The sequence below is a fragment of the Tachypleus tridentatus genome, chromosome 13, assembly GCF_004210375.1.
Source record: "Tachypleus tridentatus isolate NWPU-2018 chromosome 13, ASM421037v1, whole genome shotgun sequence".
Classification (NCBI taxonomy): domain Eukaryota; kingdom Metazoa; phylum Arthropoda; class Merostomata; order Xiphosura; family Limulidae; genus Tachypleus; species Tachypleus tridentatus.
Window position 1 is genome coordinate 116,322,068 of NC_134837.1, and position 16,494 is coordinate 116,338,561.

Consider the following 16,494-nt stretch of genomic DNA (forward strand, 5'->3'; position numbering starts at 1 on the left):
CTTGCTTTACCACATAATCTGTGTATTGATCCTGTTGAAAGCTTATAAGCTAGTTCAAAATTTGGATTTTAATAACAAAGAAAACTACTGATGTCAGATGAAAAGATGCACAAGCATATAAAATCCAACCCAGTCACGCAACTTTCTACCAACAGTATACACTACAAGACTGGCTACAATGATTCCAATCTGTTGGTCCTACATGTACATTAGTAGCTCATATTACGAGAATGAAACCTAAAACCGTCTTGTTCCCTCGAGGTTTATCAGGATCTCAGACATTCATTTTCTTAACAATGAATATGTGCTACACCCCATCAACGAAATTCCTCTTGTTTTATGACCGGGTTCATTGCCATAAATCGCAAGAAATAATAATAATAAAACAAAATTTAAATCCCTAGACTATAATAATAAATACGATGGTATTTTGTTTCGAGTTCTCAGTGTTAGACCCCGATAACAAATATTATAATATTAAGTTTAAAGTCCTCACTGTGATATTAAAACAAATATTAAGGTATTTAGGTTCAAGTTCTCACTGTAAGACGAAAACAGTAAAAGTATTTAGTTTTAAACTCCCAAAAACAGACAAAAACAATTTTACTATAATGGACATAGCGTGTATGTCAGTAACTATGTATGTGTTGTTTGTTTGTATTTGAATTTCATGCAAAGCTACACGAGTCCTACCTGAACTAACCGTCCCAAATTTAGCAGTGTAAGACAAGATGAAAGGCAGCTAACTAGTCATCACCAAAGGCGAGCATGTTTGGTGCGACGGGGATGCGAACCCGCGAACCTCAGATTACGAGTCGCACGCCTTAACCACCTGGCCATGTCAGGCCGCGTATGACTTAAGAGCACAATCTTAACACTTTTCTGTGCAGCACTTCCCAGAAAAAATAATATAAAATGTTCACTTCTTCTACAATTAGTAATTACTAGCACAAACACCGGACCTTGAGGCAGCATCTCCGTTAGTAACTATAATGCTTTTAATTAAACTTAACTGTATAACTTAACATAATCCTGACTTCCTTCCCCACAAGTCAGCAAGCTGACTTTCAACTAACACATACATCAGTCTTAAAGCAGGTGTTAAAAATCAAAACTTTCACACCTGATAACCACTGTTAAAAATGTGTATTTTATCAGTATTTATTAACATTTATGCATGCCCATTTCTAAAAGTGTGAATACTTGCTGAACACGTTTGTCACTACACATATTTCATAATTTCTAATCCGTCAATATTAAAAAGAATTCGAACGCGTTTCAAATTGCCATTTGTATTTAACACAGAAATAAAGAACTCCTCTAATCTTTTAAATTTTATTGTCTACTAATATTCATGTTAATGATTTTACTAATCAAATTGTTCTTATATATTTTGTTAATCATAATACTGTAACTAATTTGATCAACAAATCATTCCAATTTTTATGTCTCATTAACCAGCCACTCCGCCATTTTAAATTCAATCAAATCGCTATTCTTTTTACAGCTTCTCAACTATCCATTCTACCTTTTAAATTTTATTAACCAGCAAACTCACGTGTGTTAAATTTTATCAAATTCTGTGTTATATTGAATCTAGCCATCATTTTATAAAGATGTTCTTCCACTCTCGATGTAAATTTGTTTCTAACTACTTTTTATGACACGCGTTTTCCTTTGTTTACATTTAAAAGTCTTATTCATAACAGTTTTTGTTTACAATTACGCTGTTTAATTAATGGTACGAGTTGTCTTGTAATTGCTCAGTTTTAAAATGATGCTGGTTTGCAATTACACAATCTCCTTTATTAACAATTCATCTGTAGTTGCATGACTGTCAGGGAAGAGACATTTAAATAAAATAACCCGGATACCATCCATGTTTCAAAACATTTACCCAAATTAATGAAGGTAAACCATTTTTCTTTGCATTTTTTATTATTTGGCCAAATTTCTTTTAATGTTCTCACGTATTACATAGATTTTAGAATACGACCTCAAAAGCTGTATCAAGCAACACTTCTCATGAAACGCATGACTTTCTAACTTCAGTTACTTTAAATTATCGAGACAAACTGCAGGGTAACATAATTTCAAACAAATATAAAACAACAACCAGCTCGGAGTTTGTTATATAAGTGTAATAAACAGTGAGGACCTCAACAGCGATAAATAACAATGTTTACGTCAATCTTTAATCTCAGTACTTGTATGGAATTTTAAATATGATGCAAATTTTAGCCATCCCTAACTTAACAGTATAAGACTAGAGGGAAGGCTTGTTTGCTTGTTTGTTTTGTTTGTTTGTTTGGAATTTCGCACAAAGCTACTCGAGGGCTATCTGTGCTAGCCGTCCCTAATTTAGCAGTGTAAGACTAGAGGGAAGGCAGCTAGTCATCACCACCCACCGCCAACTCTTGGGCTACTCTTTTACCAACGAATAGTGGGATTGACCGTCACATTATACACCCCCACGGCTGGGAGGGCGAGCATATTTAGCGCGACGCGGGCGCGAACCCGCGACCCTCGGATTACGAGTCGCACGCCTTACGCGCTAGGCCATGCCAGGCCTAGAGGGAAGGCAGCTAGTCATCACCACTCACCGTCAACTCTTGAGCTACTATTTTACCAACGAAGAGTAGGATTGGCCGTTATATTATACATTCTCCATGGCTGAAAGGGCGAAAATGTTTGATGTGACAAGGACGCGAATCCGTGACCCTCATATTACGAGTCAAGCACCCTAACCACCTGGCCATAATTTTAGTTGTACTTTATGTTGTTATGCACTAGATTTGTTATAGCGTTATTTAAAGGTTTGCACTGTTACGAGGTGCTGTTTAAAGATAAAACTAAGTATAGCGTCCACGTCGAATCAAATACGATTACAGAAAAAAAAAAAAACTGGTTATTTTAGTCCAAAATTTATAAACAAAGTGCCGCACCCTTAAATAATTTGAATGTCATCATAATCTAATAAAACAAACCCAACTGGTTAAACAAAGTTAAATGAAATTTGCAAAACAAAGTGATCGAGACAAGTGTACGTGAGAACTACTGTCTGTAAGATGAGATATTTGAATTTTACATTTTTAAAATATGCCCTTTTTAAAGGCCAGAGAAAAAACATGGGAAAATGACATGACGCTATTTTTATTCTATATTATTATGATTATTTTCCTCTATGATGATTGCACTTAATAATTCAGCATTACATATAGGTAGTATTTTCATTTAAACTGTACTTTCTGGTTTGGTTATATGCACGTGTGCACACTAAATACATACCAACCGCTGCAGTATTCAGAAGCACCGCGTGAAGAAACATTTCTGCATTTGATATTTTTTTCTACAACACGATACTGTCACGTCACACTTTACTTCTGGGTAGTATGCGTTTATATATGAGAATGGTTTTTATATAATAATTTTAAACAATACATCACAGCATGTGTCCAAACACAAAAATAACCACAACAATAACAAAAAAACTCCACCAACTTCCACAGTCTGGCAATTGATTTGTATAAAACATTTAATAGTATAAACCGCACAATGCACATGGTTGCTATGGAAACCCTACCTGATAGTATATTATACGAATCTCAAAAGCTGATTTCAACTAACGAGTAGTTGAAATAGTTGGCTCTTTTACTACAATAAACGTGTGGAAGACTGATAATTTCCCCTTGACTAATTTCTCTTGGATAAATTATTTATTTCACCCCCCCCCTCCCCCCAAAAAAACGAGTGCAAAGTGTATCAATAACATAATGATTAAATGATTGACCAATTCCAGTTTGAAAAGGCTAACTCCACATTAAGCAAACAGTGCGTAAAATATGCTTATATACCTAAATAAACACTATTCAAACCGTATTTCATCATATAATTCGATAGTCTTACGGTCATTGGAGGATGAACCTTTCTTCTATAGGAGCAGACTGAAATTGCTTATAATTTCTGAATATTTTATTATTTTTAAAATTCAAACATGAATTGGTGATACTTCTTAATTTAAATAGCATTTAGAAACTCATAGAAATCATTATGTATCAAAATAAACACAAGCTTATACTAAAAACTAGTTTTGTTTTCAAGATGAAAATCAAGCCAGAAACATTTTGAGTTAGTTTTTTGGTTTTCTGTAGAGTGTATGAATTAGAATGAAAGAATCAGAGAGAAAAAACAAATCCAAATTCTAACTCACAGTTTCATAAGCAACTGATGACATAGTGGTGGGTGGATGTAGACAAGTGTCTTAGCACCTGTTAAAACAGTCTAATCACACAGAAATCCGTAAGAAAGGCAACTGGAACAATGTTTTCATATGAAATATTAAACATTTGTATCTATTTCTTCTTTAGCTTATATAGGTATGTCATGGTTAAATGGACATGTCGGCCATGGAAGCAATAGGTGTATACATATTACAGCCAGATATTCCTCTTAATTATGTTGTGTAATGTTGCCTCAAGCATGTGGAGAGTTTTTGCCACTGACTTGTGTTAAGAGATTCTCAAACTGTTATAATAAGCTGAATTTTATTTTCATAGTTGGAGTATGTCTCACCACAGGTCTCTTTCTGGGTAGTTCTGGATCCACCAGTTGATTCACATTTCTTGTTTTCTAATATCAAATCTGAACACATCTTTAAGAGCTGAGTGTATGGATATTTTGTCAGAAAGAGTTGTTACGTACCCTCCACGAACATGACCATTTTAGATGGCTTCATATTACCTACAAAATGCCAACAATGTCTAAATGTATTTCACCATGGTCGTATATTCAGATTTTTATCATGACTTCCCGATTTGCATATTACAAATAATTTTAACATGACATACCCAACACTCTTTAGATTATGACCCATAATGACAAGCTGAAAGAAGTTAAAGATAGAAAACAGTACAAAGTTAAACAATGTAAATATATTAAGATGAAAGACCGAACGACTGAGAATGAAACGTAAACTGTTTATGATCAAGTCAAACAATTTACACTCTTTTATGATTTAAGTCAAAGACAAGAGAACATATAAAATGAAAATTTTTTTTCCTTTATCCATATTATGTGAACTTGTAAAAGAAAATTTTTAACATTTTCGTAATTTACAAATGTATTGTTTTATAAGTACTTGCATACTGTGTGTGGAAAAATTGATTTGCTTTCACCTTTCAAGGCATATTTCCTACTAAGATTGTTTTTAATAATGAAAAAATTTACTTTAACTTTCTATTTCAAGATCAAGTATGCTTTATTAAGACCTCATTGTTTACAAAATTGACAAATATTTTTTTTATTCAAGATAAAAACCCTTATCAAATTTGACTTCCAGTAATGACAATAATTATTGCTTTGTATCTCAAAACTGCTGGTATAGATATTAACACTTTTACTGATAAGCACAAAACAACGTTTTGACCTTACTAGGTCATCTTCAGGTTAGGAAAGAGTCTGCAAGTGACCGTTGCTAGGCACGCCTTAGGGATGAGAGTATAAATGGGTACAGGATTATAGGGGGTGTTGCAGTTGGATGTTAAGTTATTAATTAGTTCAGGTATAAAAATGTTCCTTTATATTGGTTTAATTTTGGTTTTAGTTGCTGTATAAGTAGGACTTCTTTGATTTTGCCATTCTATATATTTGTTTCCTTACTTAGTATCTGGGTGTTTTCAATGGTTGTGTTTATTTTATTTACAGTGTTCAAACATGTGTGAAGGTGTTTTTTTGTGTTCTTTGAATCTAGTTTCCATTTTTCTGTTTGTTTCTCCAATATAGAAGTCATGGCAGTTGTTGTACTGTATTTTATAAGTTATGTTGGTGTTGTGTTTGTAAGTGTAGTTTTACAAAGCAGGGACTTTAGTGATGGTTTAATCAACAGTTGGAAGACTTACACATATTTGTGGATTTCCTTTGAACATTGTAAGAGGGTTTAACACCCAAAATTTTAAAAGAGAAGAGGAACTTAACAGAGATTAATTTCTCATTTAGGTAATCTTTAGAGACATTCTCTCTCAATGTAGTTTCAATGGTTTTTCTATTCACATAACTTATATACAACTCAAAGTTCTTCTCAAGCTGCTCAACAGTTCTATTTCAGCACAATTTTAATGTAGTACAAATTTGAATAAAAAAACATTAATTTGTTTTTACATAAAAATATACATTTTAATTTTCTCTATCATCTTTTCTGTTTAAGCTACGTTTTTTTTTAATCAGACATTACTATTACAACATGTTTTATTAATATTTTTGGGTTTCTGGTACATGTATTCACAAAATAATTAGCACCTGATTTCTTTTTACTGTTCAATAAAACCGTTTACTTAGTTGTTTTTTTAATTTATTTTGGTAATCTCATGAAATATCCTATGACTTATATTTCATTATAGTTATTATTTATACTAAACAGCTGTTTCTTTTTCTTTCAAGGATTCTAAATTACACATAAAAAGTTTAAATTAATACAACTTTATCTGGACGAAAGAAATAAAACTTGATAATTTATAACTATAATAAAAAGTTGTACACGTGAATGTTATTTCGTAATGCATTTACATTCTAAGACAGATAACTATTGTGATGCTCCTTGAAGAGTAAGAAAAGTTTATTTTAACCAATTTATAAATGACACACACACACACACACAAATGTTACAGATGTATGGGCAGTAAAATTTGGTTGAATACTGAGTCTGTGTTACTCTGTCACTAAATTTTGATCAGACCTGGGTGTCAACTGGGACTAGGTTCACTCCCTGCTCCACCCAAAAAAAACAACAACAAACAATTTACACAAAAATTAGACCAAAAAAAATTGTTTATTACATTTAACTGAACAATCACCAACAGATTACTGAAGTTTTACTTTAAATTTTCAAAATTAACTTGCAAAAATGTATGCATCAGTTTATAAAATGCCTGTATTTTAGAATTTGTTTAAATTGTACTTGAAAAACAGTAGCATTTCAGCATTTTTGGGTAAAAGCCTTAATCTTTTATGTGTGATAATATTGCCAATGGCACTCAAAGCCTGCTCACTGTCTACATTGGTCGGAGGTGTGGAGAGAGATAATGCCTTGCTATCCTGACCATTGTGGGAAATCTAGATTCAATAGACTTCCAAAAGTAAAGTGGATCAGGATTCTTTAAATGGGAAATTTGTGGCTCATCAAGATATCATTCCAAGGAATTTTGAAGTGTTAGTATTTGCATCTGTTGTTAAAAGAAGATAAATTCAACTAACTTTTATTTTTCTGAAGCACAAAAATAAAATAATGCAATATGAATGCATTATAGATTAGTTCATCGTCAGCAAACCAAAATGGTAAATGATTTGTAATGTGGAATAAAAGGCAAGAAACAGTAAAGAAGCAGATGAGGGAGGAAGGGGTGTTGGTGGATAAATAAAGTATAAAGAATTATTTACATTGAACCTTTAACTCAAAGTCTGTCCATGGGTCACCTAACTCTGGAACATCATGGTACTTCTTGGTTTTGGATTTTTGATCAGAGATATCATGTGCTTGTATGAATGAAAGCAACTTTGCCTTTGCATAGGCTTTCCCTTTCTCTATATGGAAATGTTACACATAAACATTGGTTTCTTCACAGAAGAAGAGTCATTTATCCATTGATTCTAATAGAGAACTTCTCAATGCAAGTAGATTGTTTAATTTCAGGTGAGAAACATACTTTTTTTAAAACCTTAGCTAGTAAAATGACATTACACACATAGGCAACTTAATGACTCAAATTCCTTGTTTTGTGTTTGATGACTCAAGAATAGAAAAAACATTTTCTGCTATGGACTACTGAGATTAAGTAAAAGTACAGATGTTGTAGTCATGAAACACAGATCATCAGGGTCTTTTTTTGCTTATCTAACAACTTGAAAATGTTGTGAGAGCTATTTCACCTCGTTAGCACATTTTGAATTTATTTGTGCTGGACGAGATTTATGTTTGCCTGAAGTTCTGAGTTTTTCTGAGGCAGAAAATCAATGTTTAAAGTGACCAACAACAAATCATCCACAATCAAGTAACCTTAAACTTCTGCTTTAACATTCCATTATGTATTACAAGTTTCAAAGTATGACCCATGCAACCATTGGGTATGTTGCTTAGATTTACGGCATTTGTAATGTTGTGGCTATTGCCTCAGAGCATGAGACAAGCACATTGAGAAAGCCTTTTGATAAGTTCAGTTCTGTGTGTGACTCTTGGAGGCACTTAAGAGAAAGAAGTGTGAGCTGTCAATCCAATGTACGGTTATGGTGAGATAGGATACAGGGTTGCCGTAAGAAGTCTATGTAGTAATTTGTATAGTGATGCTGATGTATGGCACTAGGACAATTCTCAATTTTCCTTCAACTTTATTGCATAGTTTTGGGATTGCAAAGTCCAAAAAGTGACATTGGATCAATAAATTACAGCAACATTATAGTGGCAAATAAACGTTGTAATCCTTCATTTTTCACTACCAAATATGGTTGCTTATGATGCACAATCTTCTCACTAAGAGCACAAATAATCAACAATACATATAGGTCATCAATGGAGAAAGGTTTAGTCTTCTGAAGACATTGCTGAATCATTTGTGTTTTACTCCTCTTGGCCATCAAGTTTTCAGCAGCAAAATCTTCATCACATTTACTCCTTTTTCCTGTTTTCATTGCTCTGCATGGTTGCAAATTCTTCTTCATGAAACAAAACAATATGATTTTTCAGATATTTGGTTCAAACATCTTGAGTGAAGTGCCACCCTTAGATGTCATAATCCATCTTGTTTTCCAACAGAAAATATGTCCAGACCAAGCTGCCCAAGTTTACCAATGAAATGAAAAATTACTAAAAAATAAAATAAAATAAGATTTTGACTAAAAGAAGGTAAAAGTAAACTTTGTGTAACAGCAAGAAGTGGTGATGAACTGAGTTAAAAAACCTAGGGACACCATTAATACAAAAAAAGAGGAAAATTAATGAAACTTACAAATTTCGAATTAAGTTTAATTGGGATAGAAAGATTGAAAATTACTTACCAACTCCTTGTGATTTCTGATGCCAGTGAAAGTAAAAGCAGAAACAGTGATGTTAACACCTTTTACAATCATTACACCTAGCCCACACTTCTGAAACCCTAACCCCTACTGTTCTCTGAACATCCACCATGCCTAGAAACCCACTTCAAGTCATACTTATCAACCACTACTGTTCTCTAAACATCCACCATGCCTAGAAACCCACTTCAAGTCATACTTATCAACCCCTACTGTTCTCTAAACATCCACCATGCCTAGAAACCCACTTCAAGTCATACTTATCAACCCCTACTGTTCTCTAAACATCCACCATGCCTAGAAACCCACCTCAAGTCATACTTATCAACCACTACTGTTCTCTAAACATCCACCATGCCTAGAAACCCACTTCAAGTCATACTTATCAACCACTACTGTTCTCTGAATCGCAACTTTCAGTGATAATCTGCCTCTCTTGTTCAGAACATGTTTATTAAACTAAATCAATTATCGACTGTAACCTTTAGTAAAGCATAACGTGCCACAAAGATTAGAGAGAAGATGCCATTTTAAATTACCCAGATTCAGCTGTTTTTAACTTTGACACTCACCCAGAGTACAGTATTACAAATTGAACCCCCATACCTGGCTGGGGTCATATATGTAATCATGTAAGCATGCATACCTAATATAACTTTTTAATGATGACCCTACTGGCAATAAGAATAGCATAATGGAGCCAAACTGCATATCAGAGGTACTATAAATTTTATTTGCACTGTTTATCTTTTGTACTTTAAGCCACTTGAGGATTTACAGCTTATTTCTGTAATTACCAAAGAACAGTTAGTTTCTTTATATGTTTTTAAATAAGCTCTCAGCTAAATTTAACAAATAAGACAAAGCAACAACATCATGTGCTGAAATTATTCGAAACAGGCATGTAAAAATTAGTTCATACATGTTAAATTCATTTATAATATCTTATAAAACAAGCAATAAGTCGAAGGTTTTTAATACAGACATTATAGAACATTGTACAATAATGTATGAAAGTATATAAATAAACTATTACTTCAACAGCAAATAACTTACACTGGTTGAACAGAATTACCTATAGCAACACCCTGTTCCCCTACTTCACTTTTCTTCAATTATGTTGGATGAATACAGACACCTTTTCATCCTCTTGAAAGTAACTGCATAAACACAAATCAATAAATTATTAACTTGCTAAAATGGGAAGAAAATTATAAATGTATAGCTTTTTTTCTTTTTAAATTATAAGGCTCTTCTCTGTATACTACATACACTTTTGAACACAAAAGTTGCTTTTGTAATGACAAAAACTTATGGTACATACAACTAAACAGAAATAATTAAAACATTGTGCAAAATAAGTTAATTCACTTATAACCATGGGATTTATTAGTAACTTACTGCAGAATGTCATAAATGGTACACGTTTGTACTAGTCAAAGACAATCTATTACACAGCACTACAGAGTGAAGATATTAAAAGACAGGAAACATCCAAGGCTCAACAAATCTGTCCAGATACTGATACAAGGAAAATATTTTGATCCTCCATCTCCTTTGCGTCTGTACATGTAATAATCAACAAAAGTGATTGTTTGTATTATTTAATAAAGTAACTACAGTTAAATATAATTCTTGAAATATTTTTAAAAGCCAGAAGTATGTCTGATAATAACACTGTTAAATAACATGTTCAAAGGGCAACAAAGTCGTGTCTCTTTATAAACAACATGATTTCTAACAAAATTAAATTCCTTTTCAAATGCCTTAAAGTTTAATAACAAGTCTAAATCAAAAAGAGAAAGCACCATTAGGCAAATAAAATAAATATACTTCAGAAAAGTCTATTTTTAGCAAAAACAAAAAACAACAACATCCAAAAACAACTGCTTCCTGAACAGAAAGCACCAAGTATAGCTCATCCTATCAGACAATGGAAACCTTGCAATATGCAAAATATTGGTAATTTAAAAACAGTTCATCCAGGTTTACTAACTGTTTAATGATAATTGTATAGTAACAAAAGTTGTATAAGATTGCAAGTTTTTTTACGTAAAGTTTACAGCAAGAGGTGACTGAAGATAAAAGGTAATCTCATTATACTTTACAAGATTATCCTCTTTGCCTTATATGCTGAAGATAAAAGAACGAGAGCACACAAGTTTAAAATATGGAGAAGACATGTTAGAATCTAGTTATACAAATTTTATTTTTGTAACAGGGTTTTCTGACTTATGGAAGAAGATGCCATCAGCAGCATTGGAGGCCTTTCAGATTTATGGGTTTGGATTACTTATAGTAGGTATCTGTGACTTGTTGGTAGTAAATATAAACAATAAATAGACAGCATACAATCTACTTATTTTAAAATAATATATTCAAAACAAGTTAAATGAATGTACAAGAAAACCTCTGTACAATATTGGTTATCACAGCTATTTATAGACTGAAATAATTCTCTTTTCTTATCAAAAGTTCACACAAGCTAATTCAGTTACTTTAGAACCAAAATGATATAACAAATTATTTCTACTCCACTCTTATCACAACAGTGAAAAATTCATGTTACCCCATGGGTTGTCACAGTTGTATCTAGAACTTTAAATAATTGTCTCCTTTTCAACAAAGTTCACAAAGACTAATAACTTTAAGAACACTCTTTAACAACACACACTATTGTTTTTATCTCTGTTAAACTGAGAAACAAACTTTAAGATATGGCCTGTTATGGCTAAACTATCAATCATGTGGTTTAACTTTGCCTTCACTAACTTAACATTATCCGATTTAGATTCTTGCAATAACTTGGTCACCTATGTGTATATACACTGCTCAACTGAAACCTAGAACTTTATATAAACTTCAAGACACTGATATAACAATACTCATTCAAGGCAACAAGAAAATTATAGAAGTTTGAATAATGTGATGTCAAATTACAACAACTGAACCACACACACAACATACAACTTTATAATAATTACTTTTAACATTCTGGTTATAAAAACTAAATAATCATTAAATATTATATCACTAAATGAACTAAACAACTTGTACACTAAAAGGTCTTGTATATGTAACAAGGCCAGAACTAAAGTTGACCAAGAAAGTAGATTTCTTGAAAAAAGTGTTTTACACTTTTTTTTGTTAAGAGTAGGTGTGTAACAGCATCTTAAAGGGCTAAATGTTCCCTCGTTGTCCATGTGTTATATGCTGTAATCTCAATGCTCTTTCCTCACAGTTTTAGATGGCTTTGTATCAAGAAAGTTCTCTCAAATTTTCTTATTCTCTTACAATGTTTTAGTTTTTCATAAGCCATGCTGAGCTCATTAAATTTATAGAGCAATTACTTGAAAGGTCTTAATCATTTAGTTTTTTTTTTCCTGATCTGAATAAGTTAAATAATTTCTAGTATTGAAAAGAAATACAATAAAAAGCTTTTAAAATTCATAAATTATGATAATTCAGAAAAGAAAAATGTTAACCTTGCTTCTCCATTAATTTTTGCTTTTCCATACACTTCACTTTAACTTTTCATTTCCTTTTATGGGTCAGTATATCTCATTTAGTTGTTTAATTATATCCTAAAGCTTCTTCACATCTTCTTTGCATTTAGAGTCTCTTTCACTTTTCAAGTTAATGACATTTCTCTGAAAAAAGCCATTAGTACCATCTCCCCAATGATTGTGGAGTCCTATTACAAAATACATACTCATAACTTTATAATTTGCCTGAACACCAACAAGAAATTTGTAATACTGAATGACAAAAACAATATACTTTCTAACATATTGCATATCACAAAGTGAAACAAACATATTTGTCAAAATTTGAAAGGCTTATTTTCAGTAGTGTCATATAAAAATTGTTTACTTTTATTTTAAAAGTAAACTAAAACTTTATTGATAAAACAACACAAAATGTAATAAATTTAAGACTTCAAGTAAACAAACTTGTTTATTATTTTTTCAAAGTCAGACAAAGGTCAAAGTATTTGTTTTTTGTGTAAGAGCATACAATATTTTAAATATAATTTAAAACATCTTATAAGTATACATGTGAAAATCATCTTAATATGCTTCTCAGAATCAAGAAAAACATTGAAGCTTGTGAAAAAAGAATCTGGGATGGAAAGGTTGCAATACAAAGGCATTTTTATCTTGAAAAAGAAGAATTGCAGAGGATGTGATTGGCTGGGCAAGCTTAAGCCCCAGCCCTTATGCCCCAAATGTATCTTTTTTTCCTTAGTCATATGAAAATTGTCAACAGCTACTAAAGGATACACCTAATTTCATACTTTACTCGCTAAGTTATTAGGTAGAAAAAAAATTCAGATAAGTCTGTATAAGAGGGTATCAATATCTCTTTCCAATTAATTCCTACCATCTCACCATTAAGCACAAACAAAAATATGATGCACTGAAACCATCAACTCCTTTAAAACTCTTAAACAATCTCGATCATATCCCTCGTAATTCTTTATAAATCTTAATTTTCTTGGTATAACCAACTTTCCACTCGAAGTATCATTATCCTAATAGCCCTCTCTGAACCTTCTTCCCAAACCCTGATGTTTTTCTTGACAAAAACAATAAAAAAAAAGATAAAATATGCAGAGGGAGAGAGAGTAGCTGGGTGGGTTCAAATCCCTGCCCTTATATCCTAAAAGTAATATTTTTTTCTTAGTTTTAAAAGTGGTCAACAACTATGAAAAGATGCACCAAATTTCACACTTTCCTTGCTCTAAGTTATTAGACAAAAAATTTCAGCTTTAAAATGAATCAAAGACAGTGACTTGTATGCCAATATAGTAAAAAAAAAGATGTGCTATTGAGTGTTAATATGCAAAAATTGACCTTTCAATTTTATTTTTTAAAATTTGTTTATAAACTCAATTGAATAAGAATAAAAGAGGATCTGTTTTGTACTTTTTCAACCTTTGTGTGCCAGAAGCAACCCATAGCCTCCCCCAACACTACTCATTCCCATAAAAACAAACAAACTTGCCTTACATTGCTTTAAGTGCCCTTTTTGTCAATAAGACCATGCATTCTTTTTTAATGTTCTCTGCACATTGCAGCAAGGGCCAACTGTTCTCTCAGAAAAATAACATTATCCTATTTGAAGACAAATATCATGATAAATTTTTAAACATGGTCATAACTTCTTTTTTATGCTGGTATATTTCTATGTGACTTTTAGTTGCATATAAAAATATACATATAAAAAACATGGGTATTTGTTTTCACAAGTCTAACAACAACATGTGGTCGATTAGTACGACTAATCCATAAATCAGGCAACTATGTTTAAATAAAATTTTACATTAACATGAAAATTAATATAAAATAAAAACTGAAACAGATATTAGGCCTCATATACCTTCATAACCTTAAAGCTAGCTTTATTAAAGTTAACTAGTAACTTTCTCTTACAAGATTACGAAAGAAAGATGCTACTATTAATGTTTACGTACAGTAGTACTTTAACAGAAGTAGTATTACTATTATTACCAAGTACCATACGTAAGACTTACATCCACAGTAAAATACTATATGCATATAGTTATTCAACAATCAATAATTATGATTCAATAGTCAAAAGTGGGATTACGGATAAAAAGTACAGAAAATGAATGATCAGTTCTAAGGAATGATTACTAGTGTATATTTTAAAGGAAACAAAAGAGTTCTTTACCAAACTGTGTTCCGCTTTCATTATTTTAAAGACAAGATGGGTCATCGCTAGATGATTAACAGATTCAGGTGCGGGAATTTTCAGCGTTTTAGTACGACACCTATGAGAGTTTTTTGTTCAATTTTTTCAAGACACTGCTTATTCGAGATACATGTCCCGTGTACTATTTCCTAGAGCTGATTCTGGTTACAAAATATTTTCGATTTTACTGTAAGGGTTGTAATATGAACTTAAGAATATATGAAGATGGCGCTGTTAATGTTGATAATGCTGCTTATCCATATGCTGCACTTGAATTAACATAACAGTGTTGTTTATTGTTAATATTATATAATGGTAGCTACAAGGTTATAAATGCTACGTTCTTCATTTATGACAAAGTTACTGTTTCACTTAATGACTATCATCGCATAGCTTCTAGCCTTATGAAGATATGTCAACAGATAGAGATGATTAAATTTTACTCATTTTTAATTTTACTGATTTTAGTACAAATTTGTGTATACAACTTTGTATCAAAACACACGACGGTATGTCGTGCAATCAAAATAATCTGCAGGACAGCTTATTTTAGTTACACAATTACTACAGGAATAATATCTTAGCGATTTTCCACATTTTGTAGCTCATTATGTGGTAATACAAACTGTCATATTTTTAGTGGATTTGCTTGACTGAACTTTACTCCACATAACTAATTTCAAAGCAATTCGTTAAGAAATACACAAGGTTTAAAAATTGCAATTTTTATTAATTTTTTTCCATTTCATTCATATCAAAAGTACAGAAGCTTTATTTGATAGAAAAACAAACTTAACTTTTACGGATGCCCCCCTCCCCTAACTTATACACCTATAGATCTTTACAATCTACAATTAGATGTCAAATTTGGTATAAATAAATAGCTAAATATCTAAATTGATATATATTTCCTTATATTCGAAGTTATTCAATAAAATCCGCTCACATTCAACCAAAAAATCAAATGATCTATCAATATGAAATGTTTATTACAGCTTCACGTAATACTAAAACTGGACGTCTTTAGTGTTTTTGTTATTTTGTTTTTGTCATTTGAATAAATAGAACTAATTTATAGCAGCAAAACCATAGGTTGAAAGGTCGTGCAGATACATAAGTATTTGTATTTATTAGACGAAGAAAATTCGATTATCATCTTGTAGCTCAAATTTTCAAAAGAATCATGCTGGTAGACGGTTATTATTCATTTCCACCTTTTATACATAAATTTGCTAAATATTATGAAATTATCCTAATGAAAGAATGTTTAGCGTCACGTGATATTAGCTTATACAATTAACGTAAATAATGAAGCTTGATACGATTGTATCAAATTACGACAAAAAATAACACAATTAATTTAGGTTTCATGGCGTTACTATGAAGAAAAGTATTAATACGGTTTTAGAGAGGAAAGTATCATTTTTAAAAAGAATTTGTTAGGTTCCGTAAAGTAGAGGTCTGTTCCAAATAACAAGGTTACGATCCTTATGATAATATTGGTTACCATCAAGTGTTACATTCCTATATGCTGTGGTTTCTTGGTGTGTATTAACAAAAAGTCACGATATGTATTTAAAAACATTTTAGATGTGAAAAACGTAAACTAAAAAGGATTGAGAATGTGACTTAAAGGAATGAAATCAAAACTGGCGGCCAAACTGGTAGTTACACTTATAACATTATTAAGAATTGTACAGTAAACATTCATTCATT

General features: G+C 31.7%; 1 protein-coding gene across 6 annotated transcripts in view; it reads right to left on the reverse strand.

Moving 5' to 3' along the window:
- The window catches only part of LOC143241101 (uncharacterized), a 99,652-nt gene extending 84,607 nt beyond the window's left edge, over positions 1-15,045 (reverse strand). For 5 of the 6 annotated variants that reach the window (XM_076484648.1, XM_076484650.1, XM_076484647.1 and 2 more), the window contains exons 1-4: positions 14,758-15,045; positions 10,462-10,623; positions 10,117-10,220; positions 4,211-4,740 (exon numbers count right to left, since the gene is read on the reverse strand). The gene's annotated coding sequence lies outside the window, so the exon portion shown is untranslated. Of the gene's footprint in view, positions 1-4,210; positions 4,741-5,238; positions 8,852-10,116; positions 10,221-10,461; positions 10,624-14,757 lie in introns of those variants that run through there. The other variant, XR_013022176.1, reaches the window with a different exon arrangement.
- Positions 15,046-16,494: the final 1,449 nt, after the last annotated feature.